Here is an 18,884-nt window from a genome sequence, read left to right as displayed (position 1 = left end):
CACACACGCACCACACTCATTTCGTATCAAGCGCCAGGTTGAGTAGGTCAGAAAGGAATGGTACCATTGTTCCCTATTTATGCCTGTTTTTCAAGAGACTGCCCCAGAAAGTCACTTCTTTACCCTTCCCCTACCTGAAAATGAGATTAGAACTTGCCCTTGATTTTCCCCAGGACCAGTCCAGCTCAGAATGCTCACAGCAGGGCCATTCAATGCGCACTAATCATTTCTTCCTATCTCCCCATGAGATTAGAATACTCTGGGCTCTGGCTCCTGGTACAGCCTGACTGTGTTAGGCCCCGACACTCCCCAGCCACTGAGAAATACCCTGGAAAAAACAGGCCCTGGAAGAAAAGATCTCCTTATGGAGCCACAGCCTCAAACTCCGCTCTCCCCAAAGTGCTTGGCAGAGGTGGGGGCAGGGAGCATGGGGACTGAAACTGCACGTTTCAGGACACCTCTGCCCCAATGGGAGAGGCCCTTGAAAATTCCTTTTCCTCCTTGGCAGGTCCCCAGACTAGGGCCCAACCATGCCCCAGTCCCTCAAGAGCCTCAGTTACCAAGTCTCCAGGCCTCTCCTGAAGATGAGCTCCTCAGTTTCACCTCCTGATCACCCAGGAAGAGGAGACTGCCCACCTGGAGTTCCCTCCAACCAAGCTCCAGGCTTGGGACCCACTTGCCTCTCTCTCTCCTCCCGGCTCTTGTTTCCACCCAGCAGAGCTCCTCCTGAATGTGGCCCGTAGCACAAAAGCCTCAGAGGAGACGCGGCATCTCTGACTCTTCCCAGCTGTCAAAGAGGCTGGCTAAGAATAACCACACCCGAAATAGCACTTGGGATGATTTAGGTGTGGCTCAGCCCCGGGGCAGGGGGATGCACTAGATGACCTTTGGGAGTAACTTCTACTCCTTGGACAACCCCATTCATTCAACAAAAAACATGCAGAACACCTACTATGCACCAGGTACTATGACAAGTACTGGGGATGCGATGATGAACAAAACGCCTGACTCTCGTCCTCATAGAGGTCTGAGCTGAGTGAGTTCACCACAGCCCCACCACCTCTGCCTCCACCACCTTTCCTGCCCCCTGGCGGGGTGGGGGGGGTCAGTGGGTTCTGCCTCTGTGCGGTGGCACTGTGTTCAGACCTCTAGCCTAGCTTGGAATACACTGTACTGTACTTACCCATCTCTTCAGTTGCTGCCTTACTAAATTCTGAATTCTGGAGACAGAATCTCTGTTTCCCCAGAACTTAGCATGTTGTTGGCCCACTGTAAATGCAGAATAAAGATTCGTTGAATTGATGAATGATTCAGTGAAGTGGATGGATGCATGGAGGTATGGATGGACCTAGGTCAGTGGATCAAGTACTTTATGGAGATATTTGCTAGTAGGTATTTTCTTCTCTCTGCTTCTTTCTTTAAACCCCAGTTGATTTGGCTCTACTATATCAGTGTGGGCCATGCTAAAATTAAATATAAGACATAGGAAGCGAACATTTGAGGGAGAATAAAGATGGCAAATATAGGACATACATGCTGATGCTTCTTGTTCCTACACCAGTGGCCTCTCTCCAGCTAAGTCCAGGCATGCCCTCAGAGTCCTTCTCAAAACAGTTCCTAGGAAATTAGCAGCCAACCATTGGAGATGTTAGGTATGTCGAAGTTTATTTGTCATCCGTGAACTAGAAGATCAAGCTTGGCAAAGAGAAACAGGGGGTAGTCCTGAGAAATGGTTGAGAACAAACGTGAATCAAGTGTAGAGCTTCTCAAACAAAGGCTTATGATGAACAGGCCTGTCCTATGGTAACTCCTACCAAGCAGTACTTACAGAATCCATTAGCATTTTCATTCAGATGCTAGTTAATGAGTTTGTTCTTTATATCAATTGCTGAATTGCTTACTCATCTCCATAAGAGACCCCTGAAATTCCCAAGTGCCCCTGGGAATCCCAGAATTTCCAAAGCCAGGTCTAGAGAAGAGCAAACTCTACTCATGCCACCATCTTGCCCAGAACCTCCAACGGCTCTCCATCACCTCCATGATAAAACCCCAGCTCCTTCACAGAGCATTCCAGGCCCTCCATAAAATCCAAGGCTCAGCCACAGTGGACACACTGCCCACTGCTGCTTCCCACTGTGAGGACTTCACCTTCACTCTCTCCTTCCCTGAGAATGTGCCTTCTCCCACCTCCACCTCCTTTAAGTCTGCCCATTCTTGTGACAACATGGAAAAATGCTTCCAACTGATTTGTTTCTAACAAGGAATGCAAGAATGTATGCTTACTAGGATAACATAATAGGACAACAACAGCTATGGAGAAGCTGTACCCAAGAAAGAAATGCCCCAAAATGCCAATAAAGCTCACGTTGGTGGTGTGGAACTGTGAGTGAGTCTTCTCTTTCTTCCTCTAAAGGGTTTCTAGTGTAGTCCTGTTGCTTTTTCAATGAGATTAACCGACACTTAACCAACATCTACTATTGGGTGGGAATTGAGTTATTTTTAGCCCATACACCTGTATCACAGCCTTTTCCAATGCTATCACTTCCAAGATGCTTGCCCTAATGACCCACCCGACTGTCCCGAGAAGACATGGTATCTTCCCCTCTGTGTTCCAGAGTCTTTTATTATCGCCTCTATCGGAGGACTTACCAGGATCTTTCCTGAATCGTAGATGATTGTATACATACCTGTTGCCAGCTTAATGATGGAAGGACATTCTTTCTGAATCAGTAAATGAAAGAATGGTCATGTTTTCAGTCTGCCCTAGTGAGAACAGATAATATTATAATGTAATATGACATGAGATGATATAACATGGAAAAAATTATCACATCCTCATTACTACTTTCAGCTTCTTCTGTGACCCTTTTCAATAGCCACCCCCCCCAAATTATTCTAAATCCCAGGCAATTATTTGCAAACATTTATGAAACCAAAAGGTAGGACCTTCAAGGTGAGATCTTCTAACACACATCGGCCTTTAAAACAACCGCTTGGATAATTAATTTGTGGGAAATATGAAAACCAACTCTTGGTTGCCAACTGCACGCTTATCTGTGGGATTGAAGCATTCAGCCAGTTGGATGAAGAATCAGGTGTGCCGGTGTTACCGACAGCAATAAAGGAATGGCCTTCACTCCTAGCTGAGACTGTGCAGAATTACCCAGCAGACTCGCACAGGTACAGCATAATTGGTGGAGGATTATTTGTTTGAACTTGCAAAATGGATTTCTTAAATGTTTGAGCTGGTGCTAGAAGTGTTTTCAAAGTGCCTGCATACTCATCTTAAAGACACACATTATTAAGGGATTTTATTTGACATTTAACAATTTTGTATATTAATATTCCCCTCTTTCCCCTAAATGGCCTAATCCACCCAAATCCACAGCATCAAAAGTCATTACACAAAAAAGAACACGATGTTGCCCGAGCCACTGTGGCCCGGCACTGAATTTGCGTGAGCCGAGATGATTCAGGCAGATTTATATCCTGTTATTTCCTGAACTCGGAGCAAAACCTCACAGGTTCAAGACTTTGAAAGCATTTGTCTGAGCAATCTCACTTCATCACTTTGAAAAGGATGGAGTGCCTGCCATCTGCTCGAGCAGCAAAGCCTTCCTGGGAAGAAGCCTCAGTCTCTCTCTCTCTCTCTCTCTCCAGCTGGCTATGTGAACTAACTCCAGGGTGAATTCCAAGGCCCATGGCCACTGGGAAAAGGGAATCTTTACTTAATCTTCCTTTCCCTGGTCAATTTTCTTTTACCTCTTCCCCGGGTTGCTGTGACATGGAAAGATACTTGCAGAGAGTATAGGTGGCACTTCAGACTCTGAAATTATTACTTAGTTCTTCTCACCAGCAAATGACATAAAGGGTTGGGCTAGAGTAGTGGTTTTTAATCATTTTTGAGTCACACACACCTTTAAGAATCTAATGAAAGCTCTGTGCTCTCTCCCTGGAGAAAATCAGGTATGTGCACACATGCAACATTCTGCTTGCAAACGCGGGCGGTTCTCGTGGTCAATTACTCATCCAAGGGTTTCCCCAGCTTAATGATGAACTCTCCCAAACACTTGCATGGCCCCTTGGTTTACAAAGCATTGTTACATCTTCCTCTCCATAGACAATTTAGTGAGGCAGGTACCCATTCCACTCACACAGAAAGGCATTGTCGACATGGCTTCTAAGAAACATATTTTGACTCTCTGCTCTCGAATCTCCATTTGCACCCACTCCTAAGAGAAAACTTCACTTTCAAAATTCAGATTCTATTTTTTATGTTTTTTTTAAGATTTTATTTATTTATTTGACAGAGAGAGACACGGCGAGAGGGGGAACACAAGCAGGGGGTGTGGGAGAGGGAGAAGCGAAGTAAGCTTCCCGAGGAGCAGGGAGCCCGATGCAGGACTCGATCCCAGGACCCTGGGATCATGAGCTGAGCCGAAGGCAGATGCTTAACCCACTGAGCCACCTAGGCGTCCTTATTCTTTATGTTTTTAAAACTAATTTGTTAACACTAATTTTTTTTTTCTATAAATATGGGAAGATTACAGGTTGGATTCAAAAGGCCTCCCTGAAATCTAGCTGCTGCCTCCTCTGGATGTTACTAACTCGTGTATCTGAGCCTTGGCTTTTTCATCTGAAGAAGGGGCAGGACAACACCTAACTCCCACTGGTCCCGAGAGTTCACGAGTCAGCCCAGGCTCCTCATCAGAGCCACACCTCCCCGTGGGACATGTCAATATCTCTGAATACATTTCAAGTAACCTATTGTTTCCTTAACACAAACTACAAAGGGTCAAACCTGCAGAATGTCCTAGACTGGTGGCGCTAAGCAGAAGACAGAGGGACAAAGTGGTGCGGGTAGCGGTTCTTAAGAAAAGATTTATTAACTGCTGAGGTAATGACTTAGTGCCTATCCCGATGCTAGTTTCCTGGCCATCTACCCCTGAGTGGCAGACTCTGAGACCAGAGAAATCCGCCTTCTCAGAACGAAAGCATGGCTGCTGTTACACACTAAGCATGAACCAAGCCGGAATCCAGGCCACTTGCCTCCTAAAGCAATCTACCAGACCACCACTTAGACATTGCCTGACACCTTTGCTCAAAACAGCTACCCGTTCCTTGCTCACTGCATCCCTGCCTTCTGCCCAGTCGGGCTGTTGGCAGCTGTGGTCAGGGCTAAAGTGGCAAGTTGGCAGGGCAGACAGCATGAGCTCCTCCTGGCATCTTTGTCCCCAGCCTAAGGGGGGGGTGGGCAGGCAGGGCCACAGCTGGCCCATACAGCAGTGCCATGTGACTTAGAATAAGACACCCCCTCTGGGGAGATTGATTGGAAGAGCCGGTTCCTCCGAGCCTGGCACAGCCCTGTGGGCACAAGACTTGGCAATCAAAAGAAGGACTGGGTTTTGGCCCTCGCTCTGCGCCAGACCGGGTGCTTTTGATCAGTAAATAGACGGAGTATTCCTGGAGCAAGCCTCCCCTCAGGTCTCAGACCTTCTTCTTGCCAAGGACTTAGGTCTGAGAACGTAGAAGTCAGCAACCCCATGCAAGGAGGGCAGACGGCCTTGCTCTCCAGCACTGCACTTACTGACTGCCGTCCATTTAACTGACAACTACTTAAAGGGTCCATTCTGCAGGCCAGCTATGGACACAAGGTTCATTCCATTGGTTTTCACTGGTTTCTTATAAAATCGCAGCAAGGTAGCAATTATTATTCCCATTTTATAGGGAAAGAAACTGGGGTTCGGAGAGACGAAGTTCTTTGCTGAACGTGACCCTGCTAATGAATGGCAGGGCTAGGATACAGACACTCTGCGTCTGAATCCAAGTGTCAGCGGGCCCATCCAAGGCCATAGGCCAGTGGTTGTCAAATCTAGATGCATGTTAGAATCTCCCATGGAGCTTTAAAATCACACCGATCCCCGGGCCTCCCCCCAGAGATTCAGACTGAATTGGTCTTGGGTGAGGTCAAGCATCCGGGTTCTTGTTGTTGCTGTTTAAATCTTCCCTGGTGATTCTAATCTGCACCCAGGGTGAAGAACCACAGACTTAGGTGAATTACTCATCCTGGTCAGACTTAACCCATTTCCACCCAAATATCTGAAAAGACAGATGGTCAACCAGAAAGTGAGATTCGATATGGTAGCAAACAATACTCCCATTTCCCAAATGTAACTCCACTCCCTGCCACTTCTCCAGAGGCTGAACTTTTCCAGTGCTCCCCTTCTTAGTATTAGATAATCCTTGTTACCTTGTTGCATCTTAGTGGGAACTAGCTGTAACTAATAACAAGAATGGGGAATTGGATGTATATGCATTTCAATAGAATCAGAAGCACTTTTCATTCACTCCCCACTCCAAGGGTAACTTTTGATCCTGTGCTATCTGTCCTTCTAGATCTTGTTTTGTGCATTTGCTTCTATGTGTACCTGTAAAAATGTATATATGTAGATGATTGAAATTTATATATAGTTCCAGTGTGTAAAGCATGTAGCATTCTGTATCTGAGCTCATGTTTCCCTGGGTTTCCATTTCTATGCAGTTAAGAGGAGGGAGACACTTGGTCACTTCTAGTGTAAAACGATCTAAAATTAAATGAAATTCATTTGGATGAGTGCTAAATCTATTGAAAAGTTTTAAAAAATGGGGTATTGGGAAGGGAGCTAGTGGGGTGGGAAAACCCAGGAATAGGGAAAGACATGGTAGAGGAGATAGGCTAAATAGTTAGTAGGAGTAGTAGGGGTATCACACCTATGCTGAGTGCTTACTACATTCCTGGTCCCGTTCTAAACACTTTGCAATTATTAACTCAACAAACCTATGAGGTAAGCATGTCTACCTCCGCTATGTTATGAGTGAAGCATAGAAAGGCTGCTAGATAACCTGCCCAGGATTACCCAGACAGACAACCTGGCTCCGCAGTACGTGCCCTTAACTTTGTCCACTTGACTGTTTTCCTCAAGGCTGGGTCTGACTGTGGCTTCCCCACCCCACTCAGCGTCATGTTGCAGAGGGTCCCTCGAACGCTGTTTCAGCCTCCTCTATGTGCAGCTGCTTAGCTGCCTCCTCTGCTCTGCCTAGCTCAGTGTGGCCCGGGCACACTCGCAGTAGAGGGTTAGGGACCCTTGCTGGTCACAAGGTCCGTGGTCTCACTGCAGGCTACCAAGTAGCTATAAATCCTGGTCAAGTTATGTTTCTCTCTGGGCTTAAGTTCTCTTCTTCTAAAGTGAAGGTTTTAGATTGAATCATCTATAAAGCCTCTGAGAAGTCCTGCAATGAAGAAACCAGATCCACCAGGGTTTCCTAAATGAATAGGACCACTGTGGTAGATTGCATCGTGTTCTCAATTCTACCCCTCTTCATATCTGTACTCTTTACTGTGATTTTGCAATTCTGGCCACTAGAGGTGGTATACATTTCCTTGACTCATGAGCTTGGCCATGTAAGTTGGTCTGGCCAATGGGATGTTAGTGGCCATGATGCAAGAAAAGGCTCAAAATACACTTACGGAGGTAAGCTTGCCCTCTTATCCTTCCATCTCCAAGAGAAGACCATGCCCTGAGTCACCTTCTGATCCCAGAAGAATCAAAGGCTTGTGGAGCAGAGGCTCCCCAGTTACCCCACGGGCCTGCGAACAAAATAAAGAACTCATAAAAAGCATTATTGTTAATGCTTGAGTTTTGGGTAGTTTGTTACTCAGCATTAATGTAGCTGTAACTGACTAATATTAACTATCAAATAATTTTTTGGTTAACATACATTAAATCTCCAGTTGAATTAATATTCCAAGAAATTGTATATTTTAAGAAGTGCTTGTCTAGGAACAGCTGAGGTAAGCCAGTTTTCCCAACTTTATTTGCCTTCCTTAGCTTCCTGCGCAGAGGGCCCACTCTTTGTTTGGTGGTCCTTATGTAGGCATTGCACCTCCCTGCACAAACTATGAGCTCCTTGAAGGCAGGGACTTCTCACCATCATCTCCCATGCCAGGTGCAGAGCCCAGCACACTAAGGATGTACAGTCAGTGTTGGTTAAATGAACAACACATGGACGCAGAGGCCTTATCATAGTTATAACTGCTCAGGCCCCTGTTTTTTCCCGAGGAATGTGGACAAGATGTCCTCTAAGTATCTGTCCATCTGCAACATCTTGGAGTCAATAAACCATCTGTGGGGACTGGGATCCAGAGCCGTACTCTGTACTGACTTCCCGATGCCCACTCCTGATTTCTCGTCTCATCTATTCACTCAGCCGCCGTGTACTGCGCTCTTATTAAGTGCTGGCTGTTGCGGACGTGACAAGGACGAGCAAGACACACTGTCTCCACTGGAGGACCTCAGAGCTGCTGCCAGTCTGACTGACACTGAGATCTGGGGGTCAAAGTCCCTAGACAGAGATATGCAGGGAAGGGTCAGTCACCCCAGATTCCTGAGCAGGAGGTGACGTGGCCAACCTCAAATCCTGGGTCTCTGGTGCTGTTTACTGCTCTCTCTTCTCGAGTCCGTATCACAAACCGTCCCGCCTCCAATGCCAAGCCAAGAGAGCCAGTCCCTTAAGGCATTGAGCTTTTAACTAATTAAGCAACCCCCTCCCTCCCTCCCAGGCAACTCTGAATGTTCCTCAAGCAAATTTGGGGGATTTCTTAGAGGGGGCCAGGCTCTTGTCACTTGAGCAATAGCCTTTCCCGCCCTCTAGTGGCTGCAGGGCAGCCTGACAGCCTGGAGGAGCGAGGTAGCTCCCCTGGGCCTATAAAGTGAGCCGGTTACGCTAAACACAGTCCTCCGGGAAAGCAATTTGGCAATAAGTATCAAAAGCCATAAACACAGTCCTACCCTTTAACCCAGTAATTCCACTTCTGGGACTCTATTCCAAGGTGATAATCCAAAAATAGTGGGAAAGTCTGTTAGCACAGTGATGTTCATTGCCTCATTGTTTATAATACCCAAAATTAGTAAATATGTTAAATGACCCAAAATAGCAGAATGGTGAAGCAAATTATGACAAAAGAGTAAGTAGGGTGAGGTCACTTCAAACGATGGGAAGCAGCATGGTAAAAAAAAAGGGGGGGGGGAGGAAAAAGCAGGAATATGGATATTGAAATCGGAGGAACCAATCTGGTCTCTCTCAGCTGGTTACTGCTGACAAACTGCTTAAGCTCCCTGAGCCTCAGTTTCTCAATCTGTAACATAGAGCTGATGCAACCACTTGGCCAGTTGGAAAGATTAGAAGAGAGATTGTATGTAGAGCCCCAGGCACCATGTCTAGCGCCCAGCAGGACGCACAATGAATGGAGTTGTTACTGTTATTTTTATTATCATTACTAAGGTTTGAAATTATGTCACAACCAGGAAAGTGCATCTGAAATCATGGTAAGCCAAAAAAAAAAAGAAAGGAATCAAAAGCAGAACACAAAATTGCATGTTCCCTATCATTGCAGTTATGAAAGGTGGTGGGAGGGAGGAAGAAAGAAACAGGGAGAATGTTTTTGGAAGATACACATCAAATGCTGACAATGGGTTTCTCTCCATTCAGAAGTGGTACCTGAGCTGACTCTTGAAGACAGGTGCACTTTTCCCCAAACTTCTAGGAGCAGTGACATCTTATTTGGGGGAGTTTCATGTCATAACACTTGCCCTGCTCCACTTCAAGTGATACATTTGGAAATGATGGAGGAGGAGAGCTAAAGGGGGGGATGGTCAGTGCCCTGGCTTCTGCGAGGTGCACCCAAGCTAATTCTGCATAACCCTCCATCCTTCCTAGAGAGGGAAGTGCCCAGAGGCATATCAGCACCACGAGTGGGTTAAGGCCAGTTTCTTTTCTCTCATTGTATGAGCCACTTAGAATTTTCCAGAGAGAGTCACAAATGCCAACTAAAGTTTTACATAGTTAGCAAGGTTTTACTCCCCTGGCTGTCTTAGCAATAAGGAAAGGGCCCTGCAAGCCTGTCTGTTTCTGCCCTAAATAGAATAGAGGCAACTGGGTTGCACAATATTTCCAGCCTGGAATAGCCTAGGGTCGCGAAGCCAGGACACTCTCCATGGCTCTTGGTCCTGACGGAGATAAGCGAGACTGCAAACTCACCCAACTGCCCTCCCGAGACCAAGAGGTTAGGGTCACAGAGCTCTCACAAATTGCTCTCATTTTCTTTTATTCCCAAAGGACCTCTAGGTTTCCGGGTCATAAGGGTAGGACCTAGATGATTTGGGGAGCTCAGAGAATCCAGACATCATCGAAACTGTTGGTCTCATTCCTTGGAGAGCCCCACATTACCCCCCGAATCCTTTCTATCCACCTCAGAGAAGTAGGTCTCTCTATTCCAGTTATCACTGCTGCCTAACCAAGCTTAGCAATATTTTTAAAACTCAGTGGTTTTATTATACCCATGGATTCTCCCAATCAGAAATTCAAAACGAGCAGAGTCAGCTGCTCCATGACGTCTAGAGCCCTGGCTGGGAGGATTTCTGCTGAAGCTGACATGCAGGCAGGCGCTGCAACCGTCTTGAGGCTCACTCATTCACGTGTCTGATACTTGACCTTGGTGCCGGCCAGCCATAGGCTGGGACCTCAGCAGTGACTGTCAGCAGAAACACCCCCCCGCACGGCCTCTCCATGTGGCTGCTTGCACTTCCTCACACCATGGAGGCTGGCTTCCAAAAGTGAGCCTTCCCAAAGAACCAAGCCTTGAAAGTCACATACCATGACATCTGCTATGGTCACAACCCTCCCAGGTTTAAGAGGAGGGAACACAGCCTAGCCCTCTTGATGGGAGAAGCATTGGTCCCATTGCAAGACAAGCACGTGGAATGGGAGATGCAACCATTTTTGGAAAATGCAGTTTATCATACTCTCTCTTTTCATTGGAGTTAGTGAGAAGGTGTACCCCTTCCAGCCTTACATTTTATGCTACGTCACAAAACAAGAATGATCTTGAGGCCCCTGCTACCAGGGAGAGTGAACCACTCTTTCTTTCTTCCTTCTTCTCTCAGCTCCCAACCCCAGAAGATTGTGGAACTTGTTCCCAGAGAACCAAGTCAGAAGCCTGAGTATCACAGGCACCCCCCCAAACTGGCCCCAAGTATCATCCACACATCAAGTTAGGACATCCCCTCCCACCAGACTGCTCTCCTTTGCCACATCCAGCACAATGTCTTAGGAGGACAAAGTGACCTTTTTTATCAATAGCCAAGAGATGAATATTCAGTTCCAAAATGTCTAGTCATGTAAGCTTTTCCTGTCAAGACGAGACAAAACACTCTAGTAACCTCACCTTGCCAGCCCCCTGATATACACCAGATATACGAGTTTTCTGAAGCCTAAGCCTGCACGGTAAGAGTTAACTGAGAAGAGAAATTCTCTGAGGGTGTGCTGACATGAACCCTAACCATGCTTTTGGTATGTATTACTCTGGAATCCCAAATTGGGAAGGAGTTATTTGACACATACAAGCAGGCCCCATTTGAAGAAATGTTTGCAATAATCCAAGGCTTAACAATAAATGTTTAAAATGCAAGAGTACTTCCTCATTTTCTATCAGATGATGCTTTTATTAAAGGAATTTCCTTGATGGATTTAAGTGTTGGCTTATAGATTGGCAGCAACTAAGAGACAGAAAAATACAAAACGAAGGATGGGCCCACCGCCCATCCCAAATCAAGACAAACTTCTAAAGCCGTAACATTCAGCACAATGGAAGCAGGATTCGCTTTTCACACGCACGCACATACACTTCAAATGACAAACAGGAATCCCTTCACTGCACAAAGTCAAGTATTCCTATGACGTGGACCGGAGGCAGCATTCCAGGCTCGAGGAATAATATGAACAAATGCACAGGGACAATAAAATAAGGATGGCATGTTTATAGGATGTGGAGGGGACAAGCAAGCTTGGAGAAGAGGCTGTGTGTCAGGCAGCAGGAGAAAATAAAATTGGCCTAGCAGGGTGGGGCCGTTTTAGCAGGCTTTGAAAGCTAAGCTGAGGCTTTTGAACTTGAATTTGGGGGCAACAAAGAGCTTCCAATGGTTCTTCCTCCAAACATGGCATGATCAGAGAGGATTTTTAGGAAGATTAATCTGGTAGGGGGGGTCTGAGGATGGAATGGGGACAGGACCGTGGCTGGGGGTGGGGGGGTTGTCACATCCATGAGGCTGTGAGGGAAGGAGGGCCTGAACCAGAGAGAGGCAAGAAGGCCTGATGATCTGTTGTCATAAGAAGGACGTCTCTAAAGGAAGACAGTCCACATCCATCAGGGCTCAGATTCCACCCTGATCGCCTCCTCTTTGGAGCAGGGGCACTTCCAATTGATTTCTTCAGAACCAGAACCATCCCTTCTTGGATCTGAAGTCCTTCTGGTTTCCACCTCCTACAAATCTACGTTACCAGACTAGGAAGTGGAATGAGTTCAATCCAAGGTTGTTGGATGTGTAATCAAAGGTTAACAAGGACAAGTCATTTTTTAAAACCAAATCTATGGGTCCGTAAGCCTCCAAGAGCAGGGTCATCTTTTAAACTTGGACCCTAAGGAGACCATGTACCAATGACACCCAAATCATCTGGTTCCCATACTTCTTTGGAGACTATCTTCAGAGCCTGCAATATATCTGTTTTAAACTCAACATATCTTCTTTTGATGATAAAATTAACTTTTTTTTAAAGAAATAGCCACAGGTCAAGTCTGGTAGGAATGAGATCACTCAAGCTAGGTAATGGATTTTTGTTTTTTTAAAACAAATGAAACAGGTGAGACTTCAAAGAAATGTAATAAGATAAAGTAAGTGAATGTTTTCTTACTATTTTTAAATCTCTGTATATCTACAGTGATGCTCCACTCTTCCTTCATACTATTTATCTGTGCCTTTGCTCACTTTGTCTTAACCAATATCACCAGCTTGTCTTACATTGAAGTCTTTTCAAAGATCTAACTTGAAGGTGCAGGGAACCAAAAAGAAAAGAGAAGAAATGCAATTGATCTCCTTCTGCAATTTGTGAACTGGCTGAATAGGAAATTTCCAGTGAGAAGTTACACAAAAAGATTTTGAGTAAGGATAGTAGCTCAATTTGGCTAACATTAAGTAGCTGCTTCTGCAAAGGTCTGCTGTTGTTTTATTCAACAGGACTGGGATGCAGGGAAAAATTAACAGGGGGATCCCTGCCCTCAAGGAATCTATGAGCTACTGAACAGCCTCCTATGTTGGCTACTTTTACAGAGATAACGTTTGCTGAAGTGCCTGGCACATACATATTTTTTTTTATTTTCTCCCTTTCTTACAGAGACATTGAATTCTCACTAAGTAGCCATGAGCTCCCCCACCTTTTCCAGATTCCCTTGCAGTTAGTTTGGAGCCATGTGACTGGTTCTGAGCAGTGGGATATGGGAGAAAGTGATGTTTGCATTTCGAAACCTAGAGATCGAAGCCCCTGTGTGGCTCTCCAGCTTTCTCTTTCCAGGTTGTGGTGATCACAGAAGCCATGCAATGTCACGGTGTAGCCACAAGACAAGAACATCCTGGACCCTGAATCACTATCTGGAAGAAAGGTACCCTGACGATTCACTCTACTCACACTGAGATGATGGGGGGAAGGGAGAGATAAATCTTAATAGGGTCAAGCCACTGAGCTTTGGAGCTTTACTTGTTACCAACATTGAGCTTTGTTGCCCAAAATTCTGAGATAACCACACAGAGGATAATCTCTCTAAAAGGCCACATGGCATAGTGGAAAGATCGGGGGCTTTATTAGAGTGGCCCCTTCCTGAGTGAAGCTAGTGATAGGCTTAGAGGCAGCTCCTCAGAATCATTTGCAGCCTCCAAATCTCAGAAGAGACTGATCCTCCTGAGAGAACAGACTTACTGCTCCCGGAGACGGGCAAAGAGAATCGGTCACCTTCTTCAGAGTTTTCCAGGGAGCAACATGACCACAGACTGCTTGAGTTTTTGTACAGTAGACGGGGTGTACCTCTCCGCCCTGTCTGTCTTATCACATCCAGAAAGAACTTCCAAAAACGTAAATTATACTATTTTTTCCTTTAAAAAACAGATATAAGCAACCAAGATGTCCTTCTGTAGGTGAAGGGATTAATAAACTATGTGTATATCAGACAAAGGAATGTTATTCAGCACACACACACACACACACACACAAATGAGCTACTGAGCCATGCAGACATTGAGGAATCTTAAATGCATATCACTAAGTGAGAGAAGCTAATCTGAGAAGGCTACATACTGTGTGATTCAAACTATAGGACATTCTGGAAAATGCAAAACTATGGAGATATTAAAAAGATCAATGGTTGCCCGGCTTGGAGTGGGGAGAGAGAAGGGATGGATAGGCAGAGCACAGAGGATTTTTAGGGCAGTGAAAATACTCTGTACTTGATATAATGATGGATATGTGTCATTATACACTGTCCAAACCTCTAGAATGTACAACACAACACCGAGAGTGAACCCTAAGGTAAACTATGCACTGTGGATGATCATGATGTGTCAATGTAGGTTCATCCTTAGTTTAAAAAAGAAAGTAATGGTGTTGATAATGGGGGAGATTGTGTGTGGGCTTGGGGAGGGAATACCCGGGAAATCACTGCACCTTCTTCTTAATTTTGTTGTAAACCTGAAACCACTCTTACCTGGTTTGGTCTCTTACCTTTCTCCTGATGACCAAGTGACCTCTGTATAGATTCAAGATTGTTAACAGGAGGGAATGAACATCTATCTACCAGGTACTTATTTTGAACTATGTTCTGGGATGGTCAAGTTCATGCATTATCTCAGTTAATCCTTTGAGATTCATTGATGGGAAAACTGAAGCTCATAATTTTTAAAAAATATTTTAAAAAGATAAAATAGATGAATGTTACCATCTTGTTTTATATACATATATATCCATGTTTTTCTTAATCAAACCTAAAAGTCAAAGAGAAAGTCTCTTGAAACTCCTTCTCAGGGGTGCCTGGCTCAGTCAGTTAAGCATCTGACTTCAGCTCAGGTCAAGATCTCAAGGTCCTAAGATCTAGCCCCATGTCCAGCTCTGCTCTCAGTGGGGCGTTCGCTTGAGATTTTCTCTCTTTTCCTCTCCTTCTGTCCCTCCCCCTGCTCATGCTTGCTCTCTCTCTCTCTCTCAAATAAATAAATAAAATCTGAAAGCAAGAAGGCAAGAGAGAAAGAAAGGAAGAAACTCCTTCTCATTGATCATACTCTACTTAACCAGAGTAACCACACTGAACCATCCTTTGGTACCCTTCCAGATTGTTCTTTGCATTTACATACATAGATACAAAGGAACACAATTTTGCTTTGGGTCTTTGGTATATTTTTGGTCTTAAAATACAGATGGGCCAAACAGCAGGTATTGTTCTGTCTTGTTTTGTTTTTGTTTTAATTTTGGCTTTTCCAAAATTTTTAGTATTTTTCAACATGTAGGAGCAACCTAATGCCTTCTCACTGTTGCTTTCCAGAGTATGAAGGCACCATAACTTTTATCATCACTCCCCTATTGATGGATATACAGAGTATTTTGCAGCTATCATGAACATGCCTGAAATGCCCCTCTGTGCACAGAGGCTGGTGTTTGTCTAGGATTGATACCTGGAAGGGGACTCCCTGGGTCAAAGGGTACACATATTTTCAGTTTTAAGAGATACTGTCAAATTGCTCTCCAAAACCATACCAACTTATATTCACATAAATACCACATAAGCTTCTTTCATTTCTTCACTTTTTATCTGATGAGTATGGGTGACTTCTATATGGAAGCGTTTTTGTTAGTAAATATGCAATATTTACTTGTTATGAGGTCACTTCCTGCAAGTGCCTGATTGCAGAGGATGAACCTCTCCATCCACAAGCAGATTTCCCTGGTAGGTCCTGGACCCACCCGGAGAAGACCTCTTTCAATACCGACAGAAGGGCTTTTTATTTCTTTTAGTGAGCAGGAACCACGAGCTCTGCACTGCACCTGTGAGAGACACAGTGCCCAGGTCATATCACCCAGAGGCGTTGAAGTGGAACGGCAGTGGTATGGGGCCAGTGGAGGAGAGTGAGATCTCCCCTTGGGAGCACCAAAACACTCCGAAATCAAGCTAAATAGGATTGAATGCAATATTTTCAAAAATCAAGATCAATGCAAAAAATTCATGAGGAGCAGGGGCATCTGGATGGCTCAGTTGGGTAAGGGGCCAACTCTTGATTTCAGCTCAGGTCATGATCTTGGGGTTCTGGGATCGAGCCCCGCCTCAAGCTCTGTGCTCAGCGGGGAGTCTGCTTGAAATTCTCTCTCTCCTTCTCCCTCTGCCTCTCCTCATGCTCACATGAGTGCTCTCTCTCTGTCTCTCTAAAATAAATAAATAAATCTTTTTAAAAAATTCATGAGGACCAGAATATCAAAATTTCAGATAAAGACAAAATCAGTATTTCTGATTTTTCCATTTGCCTCAGGCTCCAATATGTTTCAGCACAGCACAGAGCAGTAGTCACTTATCATTTTAAACAGATCTAGGAGATTTTTAGACTCACACACGTTAAAATCCCCACCTGTGTGACTTTGGGAAAGTTGTTGAAACTCTGTGAGACTCGTTCACATCATTTGTGAGTTGTCAAGGATTCAAGGAAATAAAATATGTAAAAGAGTGGATTTTCAGTACACACTTACCATCACCTGTACTAATAGTAGTCCTAGTGCTATTATTAGGCACCAAGGCAATCTTGCTGGTTGCTTGTTCCTGGTTCTGCTCTCATCCTTGAGCCTGGTTTGGTCTCTTACCTTTTTCCTGATGACCAAGTGACCTCTGTATAGATTCAAGATTGCTAACGGGAGGGAATGAACATTTACCAGGTACTTATTTTAAATTATGTCCTGGGATGATCAAGTTCATGCATTATCTCAGTTAACCCTTTGAGATACATTGATGGGAAAACTGAAGCTCAGAGAGGGGAAGTGACTTGCCCAACCCTTTGAGATACATTGATGGGAAAACTGAAGCTCAGAGAGGGGAAGTGAGCAATTTAGTGGCTGAGCTGGGCTTTGGACCCAGGTCTCTTCACAAATATATGATCCAATGTTTACATGCCTCTGGGCAGTGTCAGCAGGAAAAAGGAAAGACCTTACTTCTTCTGAATACAGATCCCGAGGGCAAATGTTCCCTCAAATTCCCTACCTATCAACCAAACTAAAAATTGCAGATTTTGTTCCTGACTCAGTCCAGATCTATTGCCTTCAGAGGGGTATTGGTTTCTCTTGCCTGAGCCCCAGAATCACCACGATTCCCTCTTGTGAAGGCAGATGCTCACTGCCTCTCCCTCTCCCCGTACCACTCGCCACCCCCCGACCCCACCACCCCGTGACAACCCCTCCTGACATCAAGGTAGACAACAAAACGGCATGATTCCCTTCACCTTCACCCTGGCCTGCCTCTGGGTCAGTCACCCCCTTCTCTGGGTCTTTCTGCCCAGCCTCTGTAGGCTGGTAGGCACACAAAAGAAGGCTGGGGAGTAGGTCGGTCATGCAAAATGAGGGTTTTCAGAAGAGTTCTTGGCCCCTACACTTAGAACCTTTGGAGACCTCTAGAACCTCCGTAGCCGGACTCTGCTCTGCTTGGTCAAGCGGGGGAAGGCTGCCTGACCACACCAGGCCAGGCCACAGGAGCAAGTGGGCTCCTGGGGAAGGAGAGGGGGAGGGGCAGGAGCTCCTTTCCCAGGGGGTCACACCATTGTCGGATTCCGTCCCCGGAATCTGCCCCTGCCGTCCTGTCCTCCCAGCTGAACTTCCCGAACAGGGTCTGTCATCAGCAGGAGGATCATGGCTGGCTGTCTCCATGAATTCACAAATCGCCTTCCTGTCATCGCCTGGCAGGAGTAGGGGGGTGTAGGGAGGGACAGGAATCAATAACCCCATCTTCTGTCACCCGGCCGCTTCTCGCGCCCCTCACCAGCCAGGGCCAGGAGCCTTTGCAGGCTAAGCTCACACAAAATGTCATTTGTCCAACCTGCCAGAAGATCTTAGCATTGATATGCCCTCTAGTGGATTTTTTAAAACAACCAAAGCACACACGAGCACAGTCCCACCTGAGTACTTCTGGCTGTGTCCACAAGGCCCCCAGGCCAGAACATTGACACCCAGGGAAGCCAGTCACCCAGCCAAGCAGCTTCCATGTCTCAACCAGGGGTCTGGGTGACTGGGCACAGTCATTGCCATTAACTTCCCGAGGAACTGATGACGTTGGCCCAAGCTGGAAATGGGGACCCTCCCCACCCCGTGCCCCAAGCCTTCTCTGTCTGGACAGCCTGTAACACTCCAGATTCAGCCCCATTATCTCGTACCCATCACTGCCTCTCCTGGCCACCCCAGCCCTTTTCCTGGCAGAAGTGATCGTTCTTCGTGCTCAGTCCTCTTGCCTTCTACCCCACGTCACTTGGTATTGGCTCCTAGAGGAATTTCTATGCTTACAGGTGAGCTCCCTCTTACTGTCTATCTCAGGGTTTCCTACCCTGGGCATTTTGGTCCAGAAAATTATTTATTGCAGGGGGACTGTCCTATGCATTGTTGGATGTTTAGCAGAATCCTTGGCCTCTACTCACTAAATAAATGCTGGTAACACTTCTCCTTTTGTGACAACAGAAATGTGTCCAAACATTGCCAGATGTCCCCTGGAGATGGGGGAGGAGGCACCCAAATCATCTCTGGATGAGATCTCTTGCTCTATCTGTACAATGTTTTGTGGATCCGAGGGTGCAGGAAGCCTTCTGCTCACCTCTGAGGTCAGGGACTAGCCGTTCATGTCTTTGGGGCAGGAAGGCCATTTAGCCTCCAGAGTGTCCTATGAAGGTGAACCCTCCCCAGGCAGGGTCAATGCCAGAGGTTGCTGCCTTCTATCCGCTGGGAGACACGAG

The 18,884-nt window shown here is 45.9% G+C and overlaps 1 long non-coding RNA gene across 2 annotated transcripts in view; it reads right to left on the bottom strand.

The window, feature by feature from the left end:
- Positions 1-18,884, bottom strand: part of LOC144381014 (uncharacterized) — a 93,155-nt gene that overhangs the window by 60,420 nt on the left and 13,851 nt on the right. Inside the window, exons 2-3 of one of the 2 annotated variants that reach the window (XR_013445413.1) lie at positions 2,688-2,758; positions 1,540-1,695 (exon numbers count right to left, since the gene is read on the bottom strand). This is a non-coding gene — a long non-coding RNA (uncharacterized LOC144381014). Of the gene's footprint in view, positions 1-1,539; positions 1,696-2,687; positions 2,764-18,884 lie in introns of those variants that run through there. The other variant, XR_013445412.1, reaches the window with a different exon arrangement.

The sequence above is a fragment of the Halichoerus grypus genome, chromosome 2 (assembly GCF_964656455.1).
Source record: "Halichoerus grypus chromosome 2, mHalGry1.hap1.1, whole genome shotgun sequence".
Classification (NCBI taxonomy): Eukaryota; Metazoa; Chordata; class Mammalia; order Carnivora; family Phocidae; genus Halichoerus; species Halichoerus grypus.
This window is presented reverse-complemented; position numbering and strand designations above follow the sequence as displayed.